This window comes from Macaca nemestrina, chromosome 4, assembly GCF_043159975.1.
Source record: "Macaca nemestrina isolate mMacNem1 chromosome 4, mMacNem.hap1, whole genome shotgun sequence".
NCBI lineage: Eukaryota > Metazoa > Chordata > Mammalia > Primates > Cercopithecidae > Macaca > Macaca nemestrina.
In genome coordinates this window covers 51422145-51443563 of record NC_092128.1, presented here as the reverse complement: position 1 = coordinate 51443563, position 21419 = coordinate 51422145, and the positions used below count along the sequence as shown (strand labels likewise).

Genomic DNA, 21419 nt, shown 5'->3' with positions numbered 1-21419 from the left:
CTGTCGCCCAGGCTGCAGTGCAGTAGCATGATCTCGGCTCACTGCAACTCTGCCTCCCGGATTCAAGCAATTCTTCTGCCTCAGCCTCCCAAGTAGCTGGGACTACAGGCTTGCACCACCATGCCTGACTAACTTTTGTATTTTTAGTAGAGACAGAGTTTCACCATATTGGCCAGGCTGGTCTCGAACTCCTGACCTTGTGATCCACCCCAGCTCCACCTCCCAAAGTGCTGGGATTACAGGTGTGAGTCACTGTGCCCGGCAAAGTCCTTAACTTTTATCACATCTGCAAAGTCCTTTTTGCCATATAAGATAGCATAGTCTCAGGTTTGGAGTATTAGGATGTAGGCATCTTTGGGAGCCATTATTCTGCCTACCACATCATGTAACACTCACCCTCCCAACGTGGAGAATGTTCCTCTCTCTGAAAATTCCTTCATGTTTCTTCTCAGTTCATCACAGCCAACTCACAGAGGCAACTTCTGTTCTGATTTCTGTCATCTTTCATTAGTTTGGCCTGTTCTAAAACTTCATACAAATGGGACACACAGTACGTTCTCTTCGTGCCTGGCTGCTATCTCACAACACAATACTTTTGAGGTTCATCTATATTGTTATGTGTATGAGTTGTCCATTCTTTTTATTGTTGAATAGTATTCCATTAGTATGAATATGACAAACTCTGTTTATACAATCTCTTGTTAATGAACATTTGGATTGTTTCCAATTTGGAGCTGTTATAAACTTTCTTATAAAAGTCTTTTGTAAACATATTTTTATTTCTCTTGGGTCCTGGGAGGATTGCTGAGTCATGGAATAGAAATATATTCAACTTTATATGAAAATGCCAAATAATTTTCGAAAAGTGGTTTTACCGATTTAAATTCCTACACTCAACATATGAGAGTTCCAGTTGCTCCTATCCTTGCCACCATTTAGCACTATCAGTCTTTTCAGTTTTAGCCATTATGGTCAGTGTTCATTTTATTTCTTAAAAAACAAACAAACAAACAAAAAACAGCAAAAACTTTTCCTCGAACACCAAAATAAGGAATATCCTTTAAAAGTTTAGCCCAAGTTTCATGGAGTTAAAGCTTTGGTAGTATATGTTACTAAACTATATTTAAAGCCATTGTATGATTATAACTTAGAAGCACACTTAATAATTTAATATTTAAGGCTTAATGCAACAAATGTATTGACTTACCTCTATATCCTAGAAAACAGTTCTTTTTCTAGCTTGTCACACTTTATCACTGTAATTGACATTATGCCTTGCATTAAATACTGCTCTTGGTTTCTCACCATTCTCCCACTTCTTGGAGATGGACTGTGTGTATTTATTTATCTTTCTGTTCCACGTGCCTAGCACAGTGCTGGGCAAGTAGCCAGTGCTCAATGAGGTTGTTGAGTCAATAAACAAGTAAGCAAGCATATTAATTTAAAGCATAAATATGATAGACTAGAATCACCATTCTTTCTTTTAAAAGAAAAAACAGTTTCAAATTTTATACTGAAATCTTAATGTGACCCCATTTACAAATTAGGATTGAGGTAAAAATCCTGTTTCATTCTGTTCTTCATTTATGGTGGAAGGAAGTGTACTTAATTTTTTCTTTTTTTTTTTCTTTTTTTTGAGACTGAGTCTTGCTCTGTCACTCAGGCTGGAGTGCAGTGGTATGATCTCGGCTCACTGCAACCTCTGCCTGCATGGTTCAAGCAATTCGACTGCTTCAGCATCCCCAAGTAGCTAGGATTACAGGCATGTGCCACCATGCCTGGATAATTTTTTGTATTTTCAGTAGAGACAGAGTTTCACCATGTTGGTCAGGCTGGTCTCGAACTCCTGACCTCAGATGATCCTGGTCCTCCTGCCTCGGCCTCCCAAAGTAATGGGATTACAGGTGTAAGCCACTGCTCCTGGGCTAATTTTCGTATTTTTAGTAGAGATAGGATATTGCCGTGTTGACCAGGCTGGTCTTGAACTCCTGACCTCAGGTAATCTGCCTGCCCGGGCCTCCCAAAGTGCTGGGATTACAGGCATGAGCCACTGTGACTGACCTGCATGTGTACTCAATTTAAGAAGCACTTGTTTAAAAAAGGGGATTTTGGAGGTCCATCCATGTTCTCCCAAGCCAACAGGGTTGTTCCAGATGCGATAGCACATTACTCATATCACTTTTGAGAGGGGTATTTTTATATTTAGTAGTGTGGTATCACCCTACTCTATAGCCTGAAAGGCATGGCCTCTTGGCTGTGCTGAATTCTACTAGAAGAATCTCTGGATAAAATTTTCCTGACTCAAACTCATTTAAAGGTAACAGAAGTGCCTATCTGGGCACCCCCAGGGATATGTGGTTAGAATTCAGGGAATCTATTAAAGCTCTACAAAAGACATGTGTGTGCATGTTTGTGTGTCAGAGGGTGGGGTGGGTACGCAAATATGAATTTTTCAGGGGAAAGTGCCCATGGTTTTCATCAGACTTGTGTATGTGAAGAAATATGAAAAGTTACAGAGTAAAGTTAAGAGACTTAATATTGTGGCTAGACTGACTGGCCAATTATGACAATTTGTGTGTAACAATTAGTGGACTCAATTAAATAATGAACTTGTTTTTCCTTCTCCTGAGTTGACCAGTGTTTGACTGCAGGTGCATCCCCAAACATCATTGACAAAATTGGCAGAAATTACACTGGGAGGCAAATCTCTTGGTCATGGAGGGAGCAAAACTTCACCTCCCCTAGACTTACTATTATGCCTTGACTTCAAATCATACTGATTTTTTTAAAATCAGTATGACTCCAGGCTTCATTTTCAAGGACCCAGTGTGTCCATTCAGAGCATCTCTTTTGTTTCCCTGAGAAGTTAGAAGTGAGACAGTTGTTCTTTTGTTTGTTTGTTTGTTTTTGTTTTGAGACAGAGTCCTGCTCTGTCGCCCAGGCTGGAGTGCAATGGAGCCATCTCGGCTCCCTGCAACCTCCAACTCCTGGGTTCAAGTGATTCTCTTGCCTCAGCCTCTCGAGTAGCTGGGATTACAGGTGACTGGCATCACGCCCAGCTAATTTTTTTTGTATTTTTAGTAGAAATGAGGTTTTGCCATGCTGGCCAGGCTGGTCTCGAACTCCCGATCTCAGGTGATCCACCTGCCTCAGCTTCCCAGAGTGCTGGGATTATAGGTGTGAGCCACTGCACCCAGCCAAGACAGTTATTATTATGTACTTCATAAAGATTGACCCCAAAAGGAGTCTAACCCACCAAATATATAATTCCTAAATTTAATATGAATTTCTACTAATCCCTCTCAGTGTAAAGATGAGTCCAGAGCCAGCCACTGTGGTGTGTACCTGTAGTCCCAACTGTTTGGAAGGCTGAGGCGGGAGGATCACTTGAGCGCAGAGGGTTTGAGGATGTAGTGTTCTATAATTGCATCTTTGAATAGCCACCTCACTCCAGCCTGGGCATCATAGCAAGACCCTGTCTCTTAAAAAACTAAAACAGCAGCAGCAACACCACCACCACCACACAGATGAGTCCAGAGACATCAGATAAAAACTCATATTTCAGAATAGAGAGCAAAAAGTAAAATCAGTGAGTAATCACCAGTCAGAAACAAATTACATTTTCTGATGTCTTTTATCTTGGTCAAACCTGAGTCTTGAGAGTACAAAAGGAAGACAAGAAATAACCCTGTAGAATAAAATTATAAGGCATTCTTCTTCCATTGGAAGAGCTTGGATTAGAGTGGCATAGTAGAGTTGAAGTCATCTTCAGATATATATGGAGGGTGTGGGTGGCTGAGGAAGGGAGTGGGAGGCGATGCTAAGACACTGGCAGAAAGTACACTTTGCACAGTCTTGACATCATTTACCTAGGGTTCATGATTCTCATTCCAAGAATAAGTCATGATTTTTTTATTGCTTCTTATTTCAGTTCATTTTATTATGTGTAGTAGTGTGAATAGACTTCTTATAGCAGTATTGGAATAAAGATTAAATTGTATACATTTAGATATAACACGATAACCTTTTATTTTCAACCTTTCAGCCCTCTTCCATTGCTAGAGTCTTCATTTAAGACGTGCAACTGCTAGTAAAACAATGGGTGTGCAGGGTACATTGGGATGGGATGGTGAGAATGGTCATTTCAAAACTATTCTCCATTTTATTGCCAGCATTATTTAACATTCTGGAAATGGGCCAACTTCATCTCTGGAAAAATTTGAAGAGTTGGCTGGGTTTCTCATCAGTCATGTTATGGTGGAATTTTCTAATAAATAGTAAAGGTTTCAACCATTGATGTGGCTTACATGAGTTCCCACATATGGATAATAAAACTGAATAAACCTGTTTTCATTTATCTGACAAAGCAAATAACTTCTTTTTTGGCTATTTTCCTGGTTCTTGATGCAACATGTGACACGTCTCACTTCCTATACTCTCCTCCTTTGCCTTCTGTAATCTTAAATTTCTCTGAATTTTCCTAGGCCTTATAGTTTCCTTATTGCTTATTCATCTTCCTCTTTCTGTCATCACTTCTCATCCCCAGAGTTTAGTTTTGTTCCTCTGCTCTTTTAACTGTACACTTACTTTTTTAGAACACTTTAGTTTTTCGTGGGCATGATTCCAAAATCAACATCTATACTCCTCCTTGTTCATTCAAATGTAGATCCTATACTTCTAGCTACCTACAAGAATGCTCTTTGTAAGTGACCTTACAGCTCCTCAAACTCGAAAAACATTTCATGCAGCAACTTAAAACCATATAGTAACATTATTCATGTGTCAGTTTGGCAAGATGAATTAGTTTGAAAATACACAGTCTGGCTGGACGCTGTGGCTCACACCTATAATCCCAGCACTTTGGGAGGCCAAGGCGGGAAGATCACCTGAGGTCAGATCACCTGAGGTCAGAAGTTCGAGACCAGCCTGGTCAACATGGCGAAACTCTGTCTGTACTAAAAATACAAAAATTAGCTGAGTGTGGTGGCAGGCGCCTGTAATCCCAGCTACTTGGGAGGCTAAGGCAAGAGAATCACTTGAATCTATGAGGCAGAAGTTGCAGCGAGCTGAAATCACAACACTGCACTCCAGCCTAGGTGACACAGTGAGACTCCATTTCCAAAAAAAAAAAATTTTATATATATACACACACACACACACACACACACATATATATATACACACACACACACATATATATATTCTAATAAAAGTGTGGAGAATCAGGCCCTCCTGTGTTCTGTAGGTACGACTGTTTGTTAGTATGTTTATTTGGTAGTATTTATCAACATTTAAAAGACATTTATTAAAATTTAAAAGAAATTATTTGACCTAGCTCTTCCATTTCTTTTCTTTTCCCTTTTTCTTTTCTTTTCTTTTTTTTTGTTTCAGATGGAGTTTCACTCTTGTTGCCCAGGCTGAAGTGCAGTGGTGCAATCTCGGCTCACTACAACCTCCACCTCCCAGGTTCAAACAATTCTCCTGCCTCAACCTCCCAAGTAGCTGGGACTACAGGCGCCTGCCACCACACCTGGCTAATTTTTGTATTTTTAGTAGAGACGAGGTTTCACTATGTTGGCCATGCTGCTAGTCTCGAACTCCTGACCTTGGGGATCCGCCCGCCTCGGCCTCCCAAAGTGCTGGGATTACAGGCATGAACCACTGCACCCAGCCAGCTCTGCCATTTCAATGAATTTCTCTTAGAAATACATGTTCATAGGCTGGGCACAGTGGCTCCTGCCTGTAATCCCAGCACTTTGGGAAACTGAGGAGGGCAGATCATGAGATCAGGAGTTCAAGACCAGTCTGGTCAATATAGTGAAACCCTGTCTCTACTAAAAATACAAAAAATTAGCCGGGTGTGGTGGTGTGCATCTGTAATCCCAGCTATTTGGGAGACTGAGGCAGGAGAATCATGTGAACCCGTAAGGCGGAGGTTGCAGTAAACCAAGATCACACCATTGCACTCCAGCCCGGGGGACAGTGCGAATGAGATTTTGTCTCAAAAAAAAAAAAAAAAAAAAAGAGAGAGAGAGAAATACATGTTCATAAATATGTTTTAAAATTGCATACAATACTACCCAAATAAATTGACAGATTCAGTGCAATCCTGATGAAAATATCAATGACATTCTTCACAGAAATAGAAAAAAAAATCTTAAAATTTGTATAGAACCCCAAAAGATCCCAAACAGCCAAAGAAACCCTGAGGAAAAAAAGAGCAAATCTGAGGGCATCACACTACTAGACTTCAAAATATACTACAAACCTATAGTAACCAAAACAGCACGGTACTGGCATAAAAACAGACACATAGTCCCATGGAACAGAGTCGAGAACCTATAAGTGAATCCATACAGCCAACTGATTTTTGATAAAGGCACCAAGAACACTCATTGGAGGAAAGGACAGTCTCTTCAATAAATGATGCTAGGAAAACTGGATATTCATATGCAGAAGAATGAAACCAGGCCCACATCTCTCATCATATACAAAAATCAACTAAAAAGGGATCAAATACCTAAACGTAAGACCCAAAGCCATAAAAAATACTAGGAGAAAATACAGGGGACATGCCTGAGGATATTGGTTTGGGAAAAGATTTTATGAATAAGACCTCAAAAGCACAGGCAACAAAAGCAAAAATAAACAAATGGATTATATAAAACTAAAAAGCATCTGCACAGCAAAGGAAATAATCAACAGAGTAAAAAGACAACCAACAGAATAAGAGAAAATATTTGCAAACTATTCATCAAACATGGGATTAATATCCCAAATATACAAGGAGCTCAAACTTCTCAACAGCAAAAAACCCAAACATTCTGATTTTTAAATGGTCAAATGATCTGAATGGACATTTCTCAAAAGAAGACATATAAATGGCCAACAAATATATGAAAAAATGCTCAATATCACTAATCATCAGAATCAAAACCACAGTGAAGTATAATCTCACTCCATTTAGGATGACCATTATCAAAAAGACAAAAAATAAATCCTGGTGAGGTTGCAGAGAAATGAGAACACATACATTGTTGATGGGAACGTAAATTAGTACAGCCACTATGGAGAACAGTATGGAGCTTCTGGAAAAAACTACAAAGAGAACTACCTAACGATCCAGCAGTCCCACTATTGGGTGTTTATTTAAAGGAAAGGAAACCGGTATATCAAAGAGCCATCTGCACCCCCAAGTTTGTTGCAACACTGTTCAGAACAGCCAAGATATGAAATCAACATAGGTGGCCTAAAACAGATGAATGAACCATAAAGAGCCATAAAGAAAATGTTTACATAAACAGTTGAATATTTTTCAGCCATAAAAAGAAATCCTGTCATTTGCAGGAACGTGGATGGGACTAGAGGTCATTATGTTAAGTGAAATAAGGCAGGAACAGAAAGGAAAACACTGCATGTTCTCACTCATACGTAGAAGTCAAAAAACAGTTGATCTCATAGAAGTAAAAAGTAGAACAGGAGATACTAGAGGCTGTGAAAGGTAGAAGGAAGAGGGGTGTAGGGAGAGATTTGCTAAAGGATACAAAATTACAGCTAGATAGAATAAATAAGTTCTTGTGTTCTATACCACTGTAGAATGACTAGAGTTAACAATAATATACAGTTTCAAACAACTAGAAGGAGGATATTGAATGTTCCCAACACAAAGAAATGATAAATGTTCAAGATGATAGATATATTAATTACCCTGATCTGATCACTTTACATTATTATTATGTAACCCACCAATATGTAAAATTGCTATATGTCAGTTAAAAATGAAGCACATACATGAAGTCCCAGTACTCAGGAAGCTGAGAAGGGAGGATTGCTGGGACCCAGGAGTTTGAGGCTGTAGGGCACTATAATTGTGACTGAATAGCCACTGCACTCCAACCTGGCAACATAAGGAGGAACCATCTCAAAAATAAAAATTAAAATTAAAAAAAGAAAAAAATTTCATACAAGAATTTGCATTGCAGCAATATTTTGTAGTTGCAAGCAGTAATAGTGGCAAAAACAACACCATAAACAATCTTACTAAACACAGCCAAAATACTTATCAATACAGAATTGGTTAAGTATAAGTGAGTACCGAATTGGTTAAGGATAAGTGAGTACAGTGAAAAACTATGCAGCTTTTAAAAAGAATGAGGCATACCTGGAAAGCTCCAGTTTAAAAATACACTATTAATGGTAGTGTATGATCATTATTTGTGTAAAAGTAACTTTTAAGGAAGGATACACAAGAAGCAGTAAATAGTCACTAAGATTTGGGAGTGGGAATGGGAAAAGGAAGAAGATTTTTACTTTTCAATATATATCATATTGTATTGCTGAATTTTAAAAAAATACTTACAGTTTTATTGTTAACATTTTTTAAAAAAACACTCCTTTCCTACAAATTTATCTCCTGGTTTGCCCAATTTCATTCGCATTACTCTTTTAACACCATGGCTTAGGAGTTTGAAATCAGCCTTGATTCCTCTTTCATTTTCAACTTTCTTGTGGAGTCACCAAATCCCCTTCCTCCTCCACAGCATCTCTTAGCTTCATCCTTCCATCTCCATTAAGGCTGCCTCTGCCCTGATTCTGAACTTATCTGCAGTGAGAACATGGGTAAGCCATTTAATTACCCTTTAATTTGCTCATATGTAAAATAGGAATAATAACTTCTACAGAGTGAAGAGAGGTTATTTTAGGATTAAATTATGTAAGAAAATCAAATTTGTGGCATAGAGTGTGTGCCCAATAAACACTATTTTCTACTTTCCCTCTAGGGTTTTTTTTCCTATTGCTACTATATCCTCTAGTTCATACTACATGCTGCTATCAAGTTAATTTTCTGAAATGCTGTTTTCATCATTGAATTCCTTTGTTAACTCCCTTTTGTGCTATGGCCCTACTCTGGAATCACAGATTGACAAGATTGGCATCATGACAGCTGGTGAGATGATGAGGCTCTTGGAGAATTTCTTCTGAAGGAGAAGAGATGGTTGTTGCTGTTACCATGGATCTGGACTAGCAGAGTTAGGGGCTACCCCTGGAACAAGTTTTCCCCACAGTCAAACCCCTTAACTCTCATCCTTGAGATCCTTTTGTAAACTCTCTTTGCTCTAATTTGAGTAGAAAGTAACCAGTAAGCAGGGGAAGCCTCAGCTGCTGTACTCAATACCCAAGATCTTGCATCAATCAGCTTTACCGTATCTATGTTATTTTCCACTTTTCCTTAATTTGATTCAAGTCAATCCATTTCTTTACAGTCTTTCCCATGCTCATTTTTAAAATAGAAAACTTTTTTTTTTTGGTGCAAAAGTTACATAAGATCATTGTAAAAAAAAAAATCTTTTTTTCAGGGTAAAATGGAAAGTTCCCTTCTATCATGCCAATTTTACTTGTTAACAAAAAAGCTAACCAAGAATTATTTAAGGTAGAAATTTTGGTAGTGTTAGTAGGCTTAGATGAGAAGAAAAACTGTAATTGTTCACCTTTTGTACCTGTTTCAATAGCACTGATCTTTTTTTTTTTTTTTAAGGTTTTGGTAAATGTGAGGCAAAAATGCCATTCTCTAGATGTGCTCACAGGACAGATTAAATGCTACTATTCCTATTGCTGAACAGAGGAACTAGAAACAAAGAACATCTAAAATGAGCAAAACAGATAAACTTTGTGTAGGAGATCCCCAGGGCCAACCAAAGCTTGGGTAAAAGGAGATACTACCTGGCCCTGCTAGGCATTCAATATTTAAGTCCTCAGACTCTCTCCTCTCTGCTGATAGACCACCCTCAGGTTCTCCCAACTGAAGTGTGTAAGAATGGACTGGGGCCTACCTTGCCTCCATTGGTCTTGAACCTTCAGGGCCCCGGTTTCTTCTGTATGGAGATCATTTCCTAGGAACTGCTCCGCTTTCTGAGTCCCAGATACAGTATTTCTTGGGATGATCAACCGTTCTTACAGATCAGCACTGCTCCTGCCACCAAAATTCTCCATAGGCTCCCTTAAATAAATATAATTCTTACACTTGGTTATGGAACTGAATTGGTCATTGGTTTACATACACATTAAAAAGTGTATTACTGTGTGGCATATAATTTAGAATTGATTAAATATGATGATGCGGTCATTTAAAAAAATGTATGGCATCAGACATTTGGTTACAAACATAACCCTGTTATTGCAGCATTGTTCCTATGAGAAAATCACAATATTTTAATTTATTAATTATTATAATTATAATAGTATATATTATTATACCTCTTTGATTAATGCAACCCATTGTAAGTTTAAGTACTTCTTGTCCTAGTGTTACTATTTATAATCATTGAAAGTCTCTTTAATTCACTATGAAGAGATTCAACATGCAAATATTGCCAACTTTAATGTATTCTTTGTTGGGTAATCAAAATTTTAAAAACAGAGAGAGGCCACGTGCAGTGGCTTACGCCTTTAATCCCAGCACTTTGGGAGGCCGAGGTGGGCGATCACGAGGTCAGGAGATCAAGACCAGCTGGGCCAATATGGTGAAACCCTGTCTCTACTAAAAAATACAAAAATTAGCCGGGCTTGGCGGCGGGCGCTCCTAGTCCCAGCTACTGAGGAGGCTGAGGCAGGAAAATTGCTTGAACCTGGAAGGCGGAAGTTGCAGTGAGCTGACATCGCGCCACTGCACTAAGGCCTGGGCGACAGAGTGAGACTCCATCTCAAACAAAACAAAACAAAAAAACAAAAAAACAGAGAGGGAGGAACACACACATTATGGACGTAGGGTATGAAGAGGAAGGAAAAATAACTTCCTTTATTGAAAAGAAATTTTTCTTGACCATATTAATTAATACTAATTAATAATTGACTTTGATGTATTTGCAGTCAGTACTACAATGCCCTGTTTTAAAAAATAGAAAACAGAATTCCCAATGGCTTTTCTCTTTTGTTCTGTAACATTAAAAATATTTTACTTTGACACCCTGCTGATCCAATCTAATCCAGCAAGGAAAGGCAGACAAAGTCAGAGGACAGACCGTTGTGAATTCTATATCCCTTTCTAGACACACAACTGTAAGCTCAAAAATTCATTCTCTTATACATTTTACTTGAATTAGTATTCAACTCCAAATTTCATATTCCACCTCTGCATATTTATAGAGCCCTTAAAAGTCTTCAAAACAGGGTCAGTCCTATTGGCTTGTCCTTTCATTTTCCAACACTACGTTGTCACATACAAAGGTCTGACTATACAGTGTGTCTTCCAGAGCATATTATTAAGATGCTAAGTGATACTGGGCTCAGCAGTGAAGGCTAAGACCACTTTGGTAACCCTTTCCTGATGGCAAATATTCCCTTTTGTCTTTCCTGTTTGTTTGAAAAAACTCATTTCCTTATATTCAAGTTTTTAGACACTTTTTCTCTGAGACTGTAAGTAAAATTCTTGATAGCAGAAAATATGAATTGAACATTCTCATATCTATTGTGAGTTTGGGGGTACCAACTCAAGATCTCTGGTTTATGTAACAGAAATAAGCATCTCTTTTGATGCAATTTTCTTAGCAAGTTTTCTGTAATCGGTCTTTTATCATCCATTCATTCAACATCAATTGATGACCTAAAATGCACCTTTACTTCAACATTTTCCTAAATCCTATGATAATTTGGTGTTTTGTTTTATTTTACTGCTTTGGGAATAAAACGTTGTTTTAAAATTTCAAATAAATTATGTAAATGATAACCCTTATTTATGTTCTTTTTTTGGTAAAACCTAAAGGATTATTGATAGATAATTTCTGTCCATAAAAATTTATACATACTCCTCAGAGGGCCTTGGAATGACCTTCCTTTCACTTTTCCTGCTGACGAGACTTCAGATGTGCTGGTGAGCTATTTGAGATCATATGCACACACGTAACCACTCTAAGGGGATATAGAACAAGATGGAAGGAGCCAGAGTCCATGAGTCATGAAGACCCCATATTAGCCCCAATAAGATATTCTTAGTTTTGTGTTGAATGATACTACCTTCTATTGTAGCCTTACAACTTGCACAGTAAAGAAGTTGGACTCATTAATCCATGGTATTCAAGACTTCGCAAAAAAATTATGGTTGAATTTTTAGCTAATGAGGAGTGTGAATCAATATTAAAACTACACAGTGACTGTTTTTTCCCCCAAATGTTCTGGGTGGTTCCAACTTTAAATAATTTATGATGTTGTCCCTGTACTGCATATAAACTGGTAAGCCCCTGTAAGATGTTTTGATTGAAAAGTACTACACAGTTACTGAAGCAGATAGTTTCAGTTGCAAATAACTGAAACTGCAAATCAAATAGATTTTTTTGTTTGTTTGTTTGTGTTTTTTTGAGACAGAGTTTCACTCTTGTTGCCCAGGCTGGAGTACAGTGGCATGATCTTGGCTCACCGCAGCCTCCACCTCTTGGGTTCAAGTGATTCTCCTGCCTCAGCCTCCTGAGTAGCTGGGATGACAGGCATGTCCCACCACGCCCAGCTAATTTTGTATTTTTAGTAGAGACGGGGTTTCTCCATGTTGGTCAGCCTGGTCTCGAACTCCCAACCTCAGGTGATCCACCCACCTCGTCCTCCCAAAGTCCTGGGATTACAGGCGTGAGCCACCACACCCGGCTCAAATAGGTTTAAAAATAAAGAAAGTGTTAAGTCTCAGGCAACTGAAAAGTTCAGAGGTGGGCTTCAGGGAAGGCTTGGTCTGGCTTCATTTCTTTGAGAAATGTCTTGGCTCTGCTATTCTCAGTAATCTCCACTATCAGGTTAGATTTTCCTCATGAGAACCAAGGTAGGGACTTCTATTGCTTCCAGTAGAATTTTTAGCTAGATCCATGATTGCCCTCTTTTCACCATTTTCCTCCTTCTCATTGGATAGAATTTAACCGTGGGTAATGCGTCACCTTGAATCATACAGGGTTATATGGTAATTCTATGTTTAGCCTTTTCAGGAACTGCCAACTTGTTTTGTATAGTAGCTGGACCATTTACATTGTATAGTAGCTGGACAATTTTACAACGCACAAGAATTGTAATTTCTCCATATCCTCATCAGCACCTGTTATTTTCCATTTTTTTTATTACAGCCATTCTAGTGGGTATGAAGTGTTATGTCATTGTGGTTTTGATTTACCTTTCCCTAATGACTAATGATGTTAATCTTTTCTTTTCATATGCTTTTTTGGCCATTTGTATATCCTCTTTGGAGAAATATCTATTCAAGTCATTTATCCTTTTTTAAAAAACTGAGTTGCCTTTTGTTATTGAATTATAATAGTTCTTTATATATTTTGTATACTAAGTCCTTACCAGATAAGCTTTCTCCCATTGTGTGGGTTCCCTTTTAACTTATTAATGGTATCCTTTGATACACAGAAGTTTTTAATCTTGACGAAGTCCAACTTATCTAAATTTTTTGCTGTTTATGCCTTCTATTTTTAAGAATCCATTGCCAAATCCAAGGTTATAAAGATTTACCCTTATGTTTTCTCCCAAGAGTTTTATGGTTTTATCTCTTCAATTTCAGATAGTTGACACATTTTCAGTAAATGTTTGTATATGATGTAAGGTAGGGGTCCAGCTTCATTCTCTTGCCTGTGGATATCTAGTTGTCCCAGCACCATTTGTTGAAAATACTATTCTTTCCCCATTGGATGGCCTTGATACTCTTGTCAAAAATCAAATAACTATAGGTATCTACTCCACTGACTTTTGCACTTTCTCTACCCAGACCAGACCAGACCAGATGGACATGTGAACTTAATATATTTTTAAAGGCATTTCTGATTTAGCATGTGGAACCTATCCATTCTACTTCCCAAATATATCTCATATGTGCACTTTTCCCTATATTAAATGCTACCACTCCAGTCCAAGTCTCCATCAACTCTTATCTGGACTCCTGTATTGACCTTCCACTAGGTCTCCCCTTTCCTGTCTTTACCATTCCAATTAGTACTCAAATGAGCAGCCAGAGATATAATGTAAAATTAAAATCTCATAATGTCATGTCACTCACTGGTCTTAAATCCTGCATGTTTCCAGAATAAAATTCAAAATCTGTAATAATCCCAAGGCTGCATGATTTGCCCTGACAGCACTTCTTCATTTCTAGTTTAGAAAAATTATACTCCAGCCTCTCCAGACTTCTTTCTATTTCTTGGATTCACCAAGCTCTTTATTGCCTTACAGCCTGGAGTAATGATCTCTGCCTGGAATATGTACTTCTTTCCACTCTTCACTTAGCAATAATGCATGCTTTAGCTCTTGGCTTACAAAGTTACTTCCATGAAGAGGCTTTTGCTGACTTCCATACCTTTATTCTCTCTCATTGATCTTTGCACTTTTATTTCCTAACCCTTATTATATCATATACTTATATATTTGTTTGTGTGTGCTCCTTTTAAATGTCTGGTTTCCCCACTAGAATGTAGGCTCCCTGAAGGCAGAGCTATGTGTGTTTTATGTTGTTACTGTATGTTCTATGCCTAGGACAGTGTCTGGTACATTAAAAAAATGATCAATAAATGACTATTGAACAAATTCATAGTCAATACCTGCAAAATAAGAGTGTTTAGTTTATTTGTTCTCCAACTCTTCATTAAACATTTGTTGAATCCCTATTAGTCCTAAATGCTGGGAATAAAATTATGAGAAGAACCCTGTCCCTGCCCTTTAGGAGGTCCCAGTTTATTGGGACAGTGTAGTGGACTGAATGGTGGGCAAAATATCAGACCCTAATCCTCCCTAGAACCTGTAAATGTTACCATATATGGAAAATGGGTCTTTGCAGATATGATTGAAGATCTTGAGTTGGAGAGATTATCCCTGATTATCCAGGTGGGCCCTAAATGCCAATCCTTATAAGAAGGAGATGGAAGGAGATTTTACACACACACACACACACACACACACACACACACACACACGAGAGAGAGAAAGAGAGAGAGAGAAGATCATGTGAAGATGGAGACGGAGATTAGACTGATGCAGCCACAAGTCAAGGAATGCCAGCAGCCACCAAAGGCTAAAAGAGACAAGGAACTATTTCTACCCTTGAGTTTCTGGACTCTGGAGGGAGTATGGCCCTGTTGATACCTTGATTTTAACACACTAATATTGATTTCAGACTTCTGGCCTCCAGGACTGCAAGAGAATAAGTTCCTGTTCTTTTAACTCACCCAGACTCCAATAATTTATTACAGCAGCCGTAGGAATTGAATGCAGACAGTGATGCAAGTAAATAAATCCTTCCAGAACAACATTAAATATGGAGATAAGAATCAAGGTGGTGGATGGTTGCAGAGGAAGGAACTGTCTGGAAGGTGTCTGTGAGGAGCCCCAGAGGCAAAGACACTGGGCTGGTTTTCAAAAGGTAAAGCCATCATTTTCCAGGCAGTGTTGGGGTCAGTGCACAAGGAGGTGATTCCTGGCAGGTGCCGCAGCATGTGTAAAGTCATGAGGACACATAGAGCATGGCCTCTTCAGAGAAATGGAACATATGGCTTCAGTTGGAGAGTTAGGAAGATAAAGTATTAGGCTGTTTTCACATTGCTATAGATAAATACCTGAGACTGGGTAATTTATTTAAAAAGAAAGAAAGAAAGAAAGAAAGAAAAAGAAAGAAAGAAAGAAAGAAAGAAAGAAAGAAAGAAAGAAAGAAAGAAAGGAAGGAAGGAAGGAAGGAAGGAAGGAAGGAAGGAAGGAAGGAAGGAAGGAAGGAAGGAAGGAAAAGAAAGAAAGAAAGAAAGAAAGGAAAGAAAGAAAGAAAGGTTAAATTGGCTCATGGTTCTGCAGGCTGTACAGAAAGTATGATGCCAGCATCTGCTTGGCTTCTGTGGAGGCCTCAGGAAACTTACAATCATGACAGAAGGCAAAGGGGAGAAGGCATCTGACATGGCAGGAGTGGGAGCAAGAGCGAGAGCGACGGGGGAAATGCAGCACACTTTTAAACAACCAGATCTCGCTAGAACTCTGTCACAAGAACAGAACAAAGAGGATGGTACTAAGCCATTCATGAAGGATCCACCCACATGATCCAATTACCTCCCACCATGCTCCACCTCCAACACTAGGGTTTACAATTGGACCTGAAATTTGGGTGGAGACACAGATCCAAACCATATCAGAGAAGAATGGTGGGAAATAAGGAGGGAGATAATTAAGTTGTGACCACACTGTGAAGGGCCTTGTATGCCATGGCAATGTGGTTAACCTTTCTTCTGTAAGTAATAGGAAACTGATGGAAATAAAGGGATGACTGATTTGTAGAAAGCGAAGCTCTGCAGCAATATAAATAGTGGACTAAAGTGAGGTGAGCGCATCTCCATTCTGCTAGGAATTAGATAAATAAGATAAATAAGACATAGTTCTTGCCTTTAAGTAACTTAGAGACTGTGAAGGAAAACAAATAAGGAAGCAAACACATATTCTATCCCAGATACTCATTTTAAGCCTGCGGCAATCATCTCATAAGAGATGAGAGACTAAGGCAATCATAGTAGGGATAGAGAAATGAAGGTATTTAGAAGTCATCTCCATGGTATAAACTAACAGAACTTGGAGACCTACTGAATATGGGGTGTAGGAGAAGGAGAACTCAAGGACGAATCAGAGTTTAGCTTATGGGGCTGAAAAATACCATTAACAGAATTATATGGGGAAAGGTCGAGGAACGCTGGTTGAATTTAGGATGCCTGAGGGATAGCCAAGTGGAGGCTTCAGAAAGATTGTTAGAAACATCAGCTGAGAGTCCAGTCATCAACAAGAGAAAAGGGAATGAATAGGCAGACATATAAAAGAAAAAGATCTGGGTCAGAGTCCCGGACAGCACTAGAACTTGAATAGAAAATGTATAGATGGTATCATGTACCAAAAGAATTGTACACATGAATGAATGTTCAGGAGTTGTTGAGGTATTGATGACTTTTTGTTGTTGTTGTTTTTGGAGACATGTTCTTGCTCTGTCACCCAACCTGGAGTGAAGTGGTGTAATCATGGATCACTGCAGCCTCAAACTCCTGGGCTCCAGTGATCCTCCCACCTCAGCCTCCAGAGTTCCTGGGACTACGAGCGTGCACCACCATGCCCAGCTAATTTTTAAATTTTTTTTATTTCGTACAGATGGGCTCTCGCTGTGTTGCTCGGGCTGGTCTCAACTCATGGCCTCAAGCAATCCTCCCATCTCGACCTCCCAAAGCACTGGAATTACAGGCAGGAGCCACCATGCCCAACAACATTGACGACTTAATCCCTTTATTTGAAAAAATGGGGGGTCTCTTATAAACCCATATTGTCCCCCGGTCAATAAACTGGGAAGTTTCTTGGCAGGCTATACTTTTGTGCCTGCTGGCCTCTCTAGGACCCAGCTAAGGGTAAGGTTATGTAATTTGGTGAACCTGAACATTTACGTCAATAACCAAACCCTTGATCAAATTATTAAACAATTAATCCAGTGAGCACTTAATGATCCGATCTAATTGGTCAATAGGCTGACCATAATGAAAATCGAAATGCACCTGTCACAACAATTGGACCAATTCATCATGTCAGTGTTTGTTGAGATAAGCATTCACTGTTTCAGTTGTTAACGGGCTTTCGGCAAGATTGGCAGTTACTCTGCTTAAATTAACGAGTGCCAGAACTCATTAACCTTTTCAGCCCTCATTGCCCACTCTGGGTGTCACTGGCCGACTTAAGACATGAGCAAGGGAGGGAAAAAGAAGGAAGTGAAACAAGGAAAAGAAAGAAGATAGGAGAAGAGGAAGAGAAATGGAGACAGGAAAGAATGAACGGGAGAATTAAGGAGAGAGGAGAAAACAGAGAATCAGAAAAGGAAAAGATTTATCTGAATTTGTTCCTAAAGGGTAGGATGAAATAGTTCAGCCACTGCAAGAGGAAGGCAGTAGTGAAATACAGTGGGAAGAAAGACTTTTTTTTTTTTTTTTTTTTTTTTTTTTTTTGAGACAGGATCTACCCCTGTTGCCTAGGCTGGAGTGCAATGGCATGATCACAGCTCACTGTAGCCTTGAGCTCTCCAGCTCAAGCAATCTTCCTGCCTCAGCCTCCTGAGTAGATGGGACCATACACAGCTGCACACCACAACTCCCAGCTAATTTTTAAAATTTTTTTGTAGAGACAATATCTCCCTCTGTTGCACAGACTGATCTCAAACTCCTGGGCTCAAGCAATCCTCCTGCTTTGGTCTCTCAAAGTGCTGGGATTATAGGTGTGAGCTACTGCACCTGGTTGAAAGCAAGAATTTTGATGTCAGACAAAGCAAGGCTCTGAGCCCTGGCTCTGTGCACTCTAGTTGTGTGACCTTGGACCAGATAACCTCTCTGCGTCTCATTTTCCTCCTCCTGAGAGGTTGTATGGTGCAGAGGTAGAGGTCAGTGTTTATGGAGTTGGGCTTAAATCTTGATTCTGCCACATACCAGCTGCATGACCTTGGACAAATTATTCTTAACCTCTCTATGACCCAGTTTCTTCATGTATTAAAGAGGGGATAATAAATAGAATCTGCTTTACGCAGTTGTGACTCTTAAATGAATTAATACTTGTAAATCACATAGCACATTGTGCCTGATAATGTTAGCTATCAACTATAAAATGGAAACAATTAGACTGTAAAATATTTGTGAAAGCTCCTAGCACAGTGCCTGGACTATGGAAGGTGCCCATAAATTGTGAATCCCCTTCCCTTTTCTCAATTTCTCACATGCCCCAGATGGAGCTGATGGTAGAAGAATGATTGTTCTTTAACTCTTCTTTCCTCATCAGGTACGTCTGAGCCCACTTGGAACAGGCTATTCTGACCCCCATCTGTGTTCCGGTCTCACTTAGCTCTGGGCCAACCAGAGCACAAACAGGAGAAGGGTTATATAATAGGTTGCTTTTTTCTAAAGCAATCTTAAGAGTAATTACAAATGGTCTGATAAGTTCCTAGTTAACTTTGCAGCAGCTTGAAAAGCTCAAGACTTTTCAGACAGTAAACTTGGTATATGCGTGGAATGTTGAATAACACGATAACCCAGCTGAGAGATCTAACAAGACAGAAATTAAAGTCAATACTGGTAAAACTCAGTAACTAGAAAATCACTGCAATGTTCATCCCTTTGTGTGTGATTTTATAGAGAGCAGAATGTGGAGTAAAAGAGTGAAGCAAATATTTGTGACCCTCTGCTTACTAATTTTTTTTTGAGACGGGATCTACCCCTGTTGCCTAGGCTGGAGTGCAGTGGCATGATCACAGCTCACTGGGAAGTTTGTTGGCAGCCTATGCTTTTGTTCCATACTCACTAATGGAAGTAAACACCTTTACAGTGTGCACACACACACACACACACACTTCCTTTTCACACAATTCATTAGCTATGTGAAACCAAACTGTCTGATTTTTTTAAAAAGTCCTTGTTTTCATATTTAGCACAATCTTTTCATCCAAAACCTGGGCAGGTATAATAAATCCTAAAGAGACACATCCATGAATGAGTATGGAGAAGTGTGCATGGCGATTTTACTCCCACAATGAGGGGAGCGCAGAAACCACTCTCTCCACATCCCCTGGCCTCCAGATCACATCTAGTCTCCAGTGGTTTCCGTTTACTTTCTTTTCCAAAAAATGTGATTGACACATAATAATTGTACATACTTACGGGATACAGCGCAATAGTTCCATATATGTATACAACGTGTAATGATCAAATCAGGGTTATTAGCATATCCGTCGCCTCTCACCTTTATCATTTTTTTGAACTGGGAATGTACAAAATTGTATCTTCTATCTATTTGAAAATATAGAATAAATTATTAATGATAATCACTCTACAATGCTAAAGAACACTAGAACTTATTCTCCAGTTTAGCTATAATTTTACCCTGATCAGGGGACTATAAGAAACCATGATACCTGACAGGTCCCCTGTGGTGCCAGCAAATATAGACAATCCTAAATAGTTTAAAGGGGTATCTGGAGTCAAACTACCTGAGTTGGATTCCCACCTCTACCACTTATTAGGGGTATAAATTGTCCAAATTTCATACCACCTTCTTGTCTATTTTTCCCCATCTCTAAAACAGAGATTTTTCCCCATCTCTAGTACCTACCTCATACACTGCTGTGGAGACTACAGAGATGAGTAAACTCAATAAATGGTTAGCCCAGGCTCTGCCTCATGATAAGCAGTCAAAAAACAGTTGCTATTCTTTTCAATAGCTCAGGAGGAAGCCCAAATACCAGGCGGACTGTGGAGAAAGTCTTTTGCCCGTTGGCAACAGATGAACTCTTTTCCCAATGTGCGGGAGATATTGAGTTAGTCATAAATGCAGCAATGTGTTGATCATGTTGACGTTATCAGGATGTGGCTATCTTTTTAAGTGTTTGCTGTATGCTAGGTTATCTGTCATGAACTGCTGTCAAGGTCACATGTCAGTTGGCTTGGAACTACTGATAAATGTTCTTATGAAGTATCTGCTTCTTCCATATACTGTGTGGAAGCCTGAGCAGCCTAAGGCATGTGAGGCAACCTGACAAATATTTTCTGGAGAGAAACTTCAGGGAGAAGGATTGTTAACACTTACCAAGCTCAAATTACGGTGTGGGCAATGGCGGAGCCATTATGCAGTCGCTCCTACATTTCTGCCACCCAGGTGGTCTCTGAAGGATTTAGCTAGGGGAGCATCTCCTCTTTCTTAAATTTGGCCTCTGCTTCTCACCTGGTGATATCCTTCAGCTAGGTCAGCTAGAAGGGGAATAAGGATTTTCATGTATTCAGGGCTGACCTCAGCAGGGCCCACCAACTTTTACATGGCACGGCATTTAGAGATAAGATAGAGTTAGTGAGGAGAAAAAAAAAAAAGATATTTGTTGAGAGTGTGGAAAGAGCCTGCGGGTGCAGAAAGGGGGAAATTCAGTTAATGGGTAGTGGCAACAGGGCAGATCACTAGTTCCCTGGAGCCAGCAGGGTTTTTTGTTGGTTTGTTTTGTCTAAACAGGTTTAAATTGGTTTTGACTGGAATTGAAGTGATGCTTCAACTTTATAAATCAAACATGCCTCTTGCGCATTTCCCATCATTCTGCACTCCTTCTTTGTCCTTACCAAATTAATAAGTCAACATGGGAACTTCATTTGCAGGGAAAAGATCAACATTGCCCAAAAGAAACCAGGTTGGGGCAGAGCTCAGTGTCCCGCCATACTCTCCATCCCCTAAAGGTGCTGGGGGGACATCAGTTGGCTTGGGAGGAACTTTGGGGAGTCTGCCTACATCCTTGCCTGATCCCACCTCTCCCTGTCCAGCCAGGACTCTACCCCTCTGCTCCACTTCCAGGGCTTCAGTCTCACTGGCCCCCACTCCCATCCTAGAGCCCTTCATAACAAGACTCCAAGTCTGAAGCTTAACACCTGTTCCCT

General features: G+C 39.5%; 1 long non-coding RNA gene across 1 annotated transcript; it reads right to left on the bottom strand.

Moving 5' to 3' along the window:
- Window positions 1–9214: 9214 nt before the first annotated feature.
- LOC105475301 (uncharacterized) lies at window positions 9215–20423 on the bottom strand. Its single transcript, XR_983255.3, has 3 exons — window positions 20116–20423; window positions 19665–19793; window positions 9215–9997 (listed from the first exon to the last, which is right to left on the bottom strand). It is a non-coding gene; the product is annotated as an uncharacterized lncRNA (long non-coding RNA).
- Window positions 20424–21419: the final 996 nt, after the last annotated feature.